General features: G+C 46.8%; 1 long non-coding RNA gene across 1 annotated transcript; it reads right to left on the bottom strand.

Annotated features, from left to right (window-relative positions):
- Window positions 1–223: 223 nt before the first annotated feature.
- Window positions 224–1,049, bottom strand: LOC116437441. Its single transcript, XR_004237303.1, has 2 exons — window positions 915–1,049; window positions 224–291 (listed from the first exon to the last, which is right to left on the bottom strand). It is a non-coding gene; the product is annotated as an uncharacterized LOC116437441 (long non-coding RNA).
- Between the last annotated feature and the right edge of the window lie 6,908 nt (window positions 1,050–7,957).

The raw sequence follows: 7,957 nt of genomic DNA on the forward strand, positions 1-7,957 counted from the left end.
CCACTGTAAATTACAACCTCCGCAAAGCAATCTTACCCACGCCTTATGATCACTACAATTACATGCAAAGCAAGCAGATTGGCAAAAGCGTAAAAAGTGTCTCTGCAGATGTGGAAGGAGATGATCCTCTATCTCCTGTTCAGATTCCACAAGGAAGGTAACGCGAAACCGTTGCTCAACTTCCTGCAGGATTTGTGAGATCTTCCTCTGTACTCTTCTCGCCTTCCTCTGTTGTGGGTTGCTCATCAGTGACAACAGGCTTAGTCCATTTAGCCGGAACCCATAGGGGACCTGTCGGAGTGGACACACATAAATAACCTCTTCTTTGCTGCAAGGGGGGCGAGATCCATTCTAGAACGGAGATGTCCCCCGTTTTCTTTTGCTGTGTAATGGCTCCTAAGAGATGTTCTCCACTGTTCCAGACAGTTAAGGATAAGGGGGTGTCGGGGTCTAGATGGTCGACAAAGCCTCTGGAGATGCAGGATGTAATTTGCTGCAAGACTTTAGACTGTTGCGGCGTAAGCGTCACAGGAGTACTTGGGTCTGTGCCCTTTAGCAAAGGACGTAGCTGTTCCAATAGCATGTTGGGAATTCCTGTAACAGGTTTAAGCCATTGCAGGTCTCCTAGAAGTTTCTGGGCCTCATTTAGGTTTGAAATAGATGCTTGAGTATGTAACTTTTGAGGTTTTATTCTCTGAGCGGTAATAGTCCATCCTAGATATTTCCATGGAGCAGAAACTTGTATTTTGTTGGGTGCCACAACAAGGGACCAAGCAGCCAAGGAGGCAACAATAATTTGCATCTGGGCAGGGGTGAAAGGATCCCTTTGAGCAAAGAGGATGTCGTCCATGTAGTGATAAATAATGGCATCAGGCATCTGTCTCCGTAAGGGTTGTAAGGCAGCATCAACATACAGTTGGCACAAAGTAGGTGAGTTTTTCATCCCTTGTGGCAATACAGTCCATTCAAATCGCCTGGCTGGTTCTCCTTTATTCAGGGCAGGTAAGGTAAAGGCGAAGCGCTTGGTGTCATCAGACTTCTTGCGTATGACAAAAATAGGAGTATTCCAAGGACTGACGGATGTGACCGGGTGTCCCGCAGCGATAACACTTCATGCGGCCACCTGGAGCTGGGCGGGGACGTGCTGCTGCCGCTTGGAGAGGAGCAAGGGCTGCCATAACCTGATTTTGAGAGCTGATAGCCTGTTCTTTAAGCCCTTCACCTAATTTTTCTAAGGCTTGTGCTAAGAATAGTTGCGAGCCAGTGGGCATGGTCGCAGCTTTTTCTAAAAGTTGCTGGACAGTCCAATCCCCTGGGGTGGAAGTAATAAGGGCACGGGTGGCCTGATTGCCATTTTGTAAAAGGCATTGTTTAAGCAACGGGTCATGCATATGCTCTTGAACCCCAGCTTTTGAAATGGCTTCCATAACTTTGTCAACAAAAGAGCCTAGAGATTCCTCTCTGCTTTGTTTAATGCTCATATACATCGGGATCCCACCTGGGGCTCGGACCTTATCCATAGCTTTCTTAGCAACTGCCATAGCTTCCCGTAGCTTGGCAGGTCCTAGTGCCGCTTGAGCTTCTACTCTCATGTGATCCCCTTCACCCATGAGCTCAGCTACTGTAACACCTGTCAAGGGATCTGCCGCTGGCCTGGGGGCAGCAGCAGTAACAGCGGCTTCCTCCCTCCAGCGAGCCTCAAAAAGCAGTCGCTGATGCGGGGTATACATGAGCTTAGTAATGCCTTTAATGTCAGCAGGAAGAAGGGTAAAAGCGTTAAAAATATAATCAAGCATCTGTTTAACTGGTTCACTGGTGACACCGTAATTCCCCACTGTTGCTCGCAGCTGCGCTAGCAGCTTCCAATCAAGATTAGTCACCTGCGCAACATTGCCGCCCCCTTGCGGATTCGGGACAAATAAAACAGGGAACGCCATGCTGTCTTGGGCAGCCGCTAGCATGTCAGAATCACCCTTTTGTAAGCCATCACGAGCAACCGCAGCCCAGAGTTCTCTATGGCCCCTAACCATGGCCTCCACGAGGTCAGACTCTGCCCCAGGGACAGGCTCAGGGCTAACAAAGGGGTTTCGCGAACGAGAACAGTCCGGCGGAGACGGGTGAGGCAAGGGCGGTGGAGGAGCAGGCTGCGGCGGCTCTCGGGCCGGCTCGGGCAGCGGGCAGGGCTGCGGCGGAGCAGGCTGCGGCAAGGAAGGCGTAGGAGGAGTAGGAGGTGGGGGGAGGGGAGGCGCGGAAGGCGACTCAGAGGCAAGAGCCTCAGGCGGTACATGAACCGCAGCAAAGGTGGGGGGATTAGGTGGGCCAGAGAAAACAGAGGCACTGTGATTGCTGTAATGACGGTTCCGATCCTGAGCAACCTTAATTTTTTCTGCCGCTTTTTTCTCTGCCTGTACCATTAAAAGTTCATTGTGGACAACTCTCCATAGTTTAGAAATCTTTTTAGCTGGCTTATCGTCATCTAAGACAAGATCCCAAAGTTTGTCACCATACGCGCGCCACTGACTTAATTCATGAATGGAGTGGGGGTCAGTGAAAAAACTATAAGAGCGCGCATGCGTTAAAAGAACGGGGAGGTCTTTCTCAAGATCAATTCCTTTAAAATTACGCTTAAGCAAAAAAGTTTTAAAAAGTTCCTGTGCTGCTTGCCTTTCCATACTTACGGTACCGTTGCTAGCCCCTCCAGGCTTCGGCAGCACGTATCGGCGAGCCCGCCTGTGCGGTCGCTCGGGCGCGGAGGTTGATAGGCACGACGCGGATGGGCGCTGCGTTTAGCCGTACGCGACCTCTTTCGCCGTCCGTCTAGCTGCGGGACCCGACCCCAACGCAACTCCCCCGTCGCATAAGGCAACTTCTCCTGTTCGGGCGCCAGATGTCGGGTGGAGTCGCGGGAGACAAGCACTCAAGGCATTGTGATCAGCAAGTCTCGTTTATTGTAATAATCTACACATACTTATAGTGCTACTAATTAGCTCATAAATATTGCAAAAGCTGAGCTCCTTATTGGTGGGAGCTATTCCATGAGATCTGCAAACACAGGGGTCTTATTTTCCTCTTCCATATGGTTTCTTTCTGCTTACTTATCTGGACTCACATCCTGTTATTTATACAACTTCTTGCTCAAGGATTCAGTGTCCTTGCCAAGTCTGCATCTTTACTAAGCCTGCTGTGTCATCATGACCTTTGCTTTTTAGCCATTCTTCAGAAAGACTCTCAACACGGCTCAACCTTAAAATTGTACCCCAAAAAACTTCAAGAGTGGACCCTCGAAAGCAGTTGCGGGAAAAGCTGCAAGTCGGGGGAAGGGACTCACATGCAGGCAGAGAGACTCCTCTTCCTAAATGGACTGAACAATATTTGGAAGTGGGCGGCTGTCTCGTGATAATGTTTTCATAGCACGAGCAAGAAGAGACTTCTCTTTCTAAATGGACTGAACAAGGTTATTATGCAAGTGGTAAACAGACTGAACATCTTAAGGGTTGTCTTTTTACATTGTCAGTGGGAGAAGGTAGGAAGGTGGGGGGAGGAGGAGAGTTCTAAAGGTGGTATAATTTTTTTTCCCCTTCTTTTAGGTCTGTTAATAAACTTCTTTATATTCTTTCAAGTTTGGTGCCTGCTTTGCATTTCTCCTAATTCTTATCTCACAGAAGATAAACAGTAATGAGTATTTTGGACCAAACCACTACATTATCCTTCTCCTTTGTGTTTGTTAAATAAATAGTTTTTATCTCTTTCACTTTCCTTCGAGGAAAATTTATTTTTTCCCTAACCTGGTGGGGGAGGGATGGTTGTAACCTGCCTTCTCTCAGAGGATGTCTTTCCAAATTTGCCCAAACCGGCACTGGGAGTGACAGAAGATGGAGGGGGGTGTTTCAGTTTTCCCCTGGCTCTTGATAAGACTGATCAATAGTTAACTCATGTAAGCACAGTGTGCCTGTTTGGACAAATTTGGAGGAAAATATCCTCTGATAGAAGGCAGGTTACAACCACCCCTCCCCCACCAGGTTTGTGGAAAAAAAAGAAATTTTCCTCTGAGGAAAGTGAAAGAGATAAAAACTATTTCTTTAACAAACACAAAGGAAAAGGATAATAATACTAAATAGTAAAACCTCTCACTGTGGAGAGAAATCTGGGAAGATTTCAGAGTCCTTTTGTAGGTGTGGTCTCTCTCCTCCTTCTCGGAGCTCGGTCGTGGGCCCACCTCCAGGGCCTCGGTGGAAAATTCTCCCAATGTGTTCTGATGTTGAAACAGTCCAGAAGAGAAGAAGGGAAAAACCAAAGTTCCAGGGGAACAAAGTTCAACTCGCTGTCTCCCTCCAGAGAAAAGGAGCCAAAAGCAGGCTGAAAAGCAAGCAGGGTGCTTCCTCCGCTCTTGCTGCTGCAGCAGGATGCAGAGGAGTGTATATCTTTGTCCTTGAACAGCTGCTTTGAAAAGTTCACTCGGTTTTTTCCTCTCCCCCCTCTCACGCTCAGTTTAAAGGCACGGAAAGGCACAAAGTTAATTTCTGGGCATAGAGCAGCGATAGGGGATACACATCATAAAGTCACCCCAAGACACACAGTTAACTATTGGGAGATAGCAAATGTTGATCACAAAACCTAAGAAGCAGTATTCACCTTAATCTTGTCAAGATAAGAGGAACAAGAATTTACTTGAAACCAACACAGATACGGCTGAATCATTCTACAAAGGACTGTGCATGCTCCAGAAAGAAAGGTGAAAAGTGCATTGTGATGAAGACTACTAGCCTTCATCAGAAAGATCCCCAAGAAGAGTAGCCTTCCTCAGTGCGACCACCAGGACACACCACGCCTGTGTGACACATATGCTAATGATATTAATGACTTCTGAGAACTAATTTGTATAACCACTCCTATCCCAAGGAATGTGATGAATATTCATGAATTTTACCCATAATATTGTGTTGTAGGAAGTGCCGGTGTGTGTGTTTGGAGGAGTGATCTCCCATGCACCCAGTGCTGAATAAAGCAAATACCCACTTCTTGGACTTTGTCTCTGAAGTGTGTTTTGGCCTGGTTTGGGGCGATTCATCTGGCACCCCGAGATGGGACCTTAACTCTGCCTGGCTGCTGGATCCAGGGGTAAGCAGACCTCCCAGCCGCGGTCCTGAATTTTCAGGGTGAGCTCAGCTGTCCCCTGGCTCACAGCAGGAGCAGACAAGGACCATCTGCACCAAATTAAGGTATTTGCTATTTTTTGTTAAGTAGAAATTCCCGTGGGTCCGGAGTTCGAGTCCCCAAGGGTGGGTTGAAAGTCCCGAGGAGGCTGGGTCTCCCAAAATTAGTCCTGGGCAAAATGAAAGGTATCTTTAAGGGGTCGGAGCCCCCAGGGGTTGGACCCCACTGTCGCGCACTATTGTATTTTTTTCTGGCTGTCATTTTCCTACTGTGTGAGTGAGAACGGATGAGATGTGTCCCGGACACGAAGCGAGTGTGGAGCTCTAGCTACGGTACCGTAACCCGGCGATGGGAGCGGCCAGTGAAAAGCGAAGTGATTGGCAGCGAGTGAATGAGTATAAATCATATAAACTATTGGTTTGGAGTGCAACCTTGTTATCCGGAGGGAGGCGGATTGTATCACTGGAGGGGAGAGATTTTAGACATTAAATTGAGAACACCCAGATACCCAACCCCTTTTCTAATGTAGCTCCACCTAACTTCCCTTCTGAAATTCCGTGGAAACAGTTGTGAGACTTGGACTTTGTGTACATGTATTAATTGTGAGAGAAAGTGGTATTGTACTAGAAGAAGCAGGTGGTGTCCAAAATGAGAATGTAGGTAATGTTAAAGTAAGGGGAGAGTGGCAGAGAACAGTGAGAGGTTTATTGTGGCTTTAGTGTGTGGATTTGGGAGGCTTGGAAAGAAAAGTGGGAGGAGATGTGCAGGAAGGCTTGCGTGGAAGAGAGAAGAGAGGGAGAGAAAGGAGAGGAACAGACAAAGGAGGCAATGGGATCATCAGAAAGCAAGGAAATAATCCAGAAGAGTCCCCTGGGATGTGTGTTGGCACACTGGAAGGAAGTGGGAGGAATCCCCAGAGGGACTATGAAAAAGAGCACCGTAATTAAATACTGTAACCAATGGTGGCCACTATACAAATTAGATGATGGTGAAAAGTGGCCAGAAAATGGGACTTTAAACTATAACACCTTACTACAATTAATGTTATTTTTAAGGAGGGAGAATAGATGGGATGAAATTTCCTACGTGGATTGGTTTTTTACTTTAAGACATAAACCGGAGTGGCAGAAACGGTGCGGTATCAGTTTGGCACCCCAGGATTCAATGGTCCTGCTTTTAGAAAAGGAGGCAAAAGGGAAAAGCCGCATGAAGTGTTGCTCATCATGCAGTATAGGGCAGAGATGTTTAAAGCTCAAAACTGAGGGAGACCAGGATCACTTAGAAACCCAGGAGTTAATGAAATGCAGTGGTGACACCCTAACATCAGGGACAATGTCCCCGGCATCCCCAACATCCCCGGAGGGTAGTGGGGACAAAGGGACAAGTGAGGCTAACTCAGGAATATTATCCAGAACTAGGAGCAAGGCCTCCGTAGAGAAGAAGCTTATAGCACCGCTCAGACAAGTGGTAGGGCCAGACAGGGGAATAACAAAAGTTAAACCACCATTTACAGCTCTGGATTTAGATACCTGGAGGGAGGCAGCCAGAATGTATAGAGAAGACCCTGAAAAGGTAGCAAAGAGGTTTGAATTAGTTGTTAGAAATCAGGATGTTGATTGGGAGGATATAGACTTAATGCTATCAGAATTAACTGAAACAGAAAAAGCAGCTGTAATATCCACAGCAAGAACACATGTGCAGGGACAAATAGCTACTGGGATATTACACGGTAATGTAGATAACATTTTCCCCATGGCAGATCCACATTGGGACCCAAATGATCCACAAACATATCTGGTTTTTGTTAGATACAGGAAATTAATACACTGGAGACTGCTAAATGCTATACCTAAAATGGTTAATTGGTCATTGTTGTTCACTATTCACCAGGAAACCACTGAGTCCCCAGGCTCATTTGTAGAAAGGCTAAAGGATAATATGAGGAGACACACTACACTGGATCCAGCTTCTGAAATCGGGCAGCAACAGTTAATATCCTTGATATATCAGCACCAGATATACGCAGAAAATTGCAAAAGATTCAGGAACCAGATACCTGGAACTTAGAGAAACTTTTAGCAGAGGCGTGGGAAGTTTATAAAAACAGAGCACAGCCCCTTACGGTCACGGTTGCCCAGGTTAGGGGACCGAGATTCCCCAGGAGTGGGAGGAGGCCTCCACCTAGGGGGAAAAGACAGCAACACCCAGCCCCTAACCGATGTTTACTATGTGGCCAGCTCGGGCATTGGAAGTGGAATTGTCCGGTGAATCATGCCACGATTCCGACGACACAACCATCAGCGCCACCAGAACCGATGACTGTAGCACAACTGTATCAGGAGTGACGGGGACCTGCTGGTCCCTCCCTAGCAGACCCGCTGGTTAAAGTTAGGCTAGGGGAATGGGAGGTGGAATTTTTGGTAGATACTGGAGCCACATTCTCAGTCCTGAATCAGACTTTGAGTCCTATAAGCAATGATTATGTCCAAGTTATTGGGGCTGTTATGAATGTATTGTGATGTTGGCTTTTTGTATGTTCCTTAATGTTAGAAAAACTTTACCTAGGTTCTGTAATGTAATACATGATATAGAATGTCTATTGTTTATGTAGTCAATTTAGAAAAGATAGGCAGAGAAAACCTTCACATTCCCGGAGTATCTTATCAGAGAAGAAGAAAACCAGAAACCAGAGAGAAGAATTTATGGAGGGAGCAGAGACGGAATGGAGCCAAGGAGGAAGATAAGGCTGATGGGATGATACATAGAAGCTCCAAAGAATTTATGAATCATGCATGATTGTGAT

The sequence above is a fragment of the Corvus moneduloides genome, chromosome W, assembly GCF_009650955.1.
Source record: "Corvus moneduloides isolate bCorMon1 chromosome W, bCorMon1.pri, whole genome shotgun sequence".
NCBI classification, from domain to species: domain Eukaryota; kingdom Metazoa; phylum Chordata; class Aves; order Passeriformes; family Corvidae; genus Corvus; species Corvus moneduloides.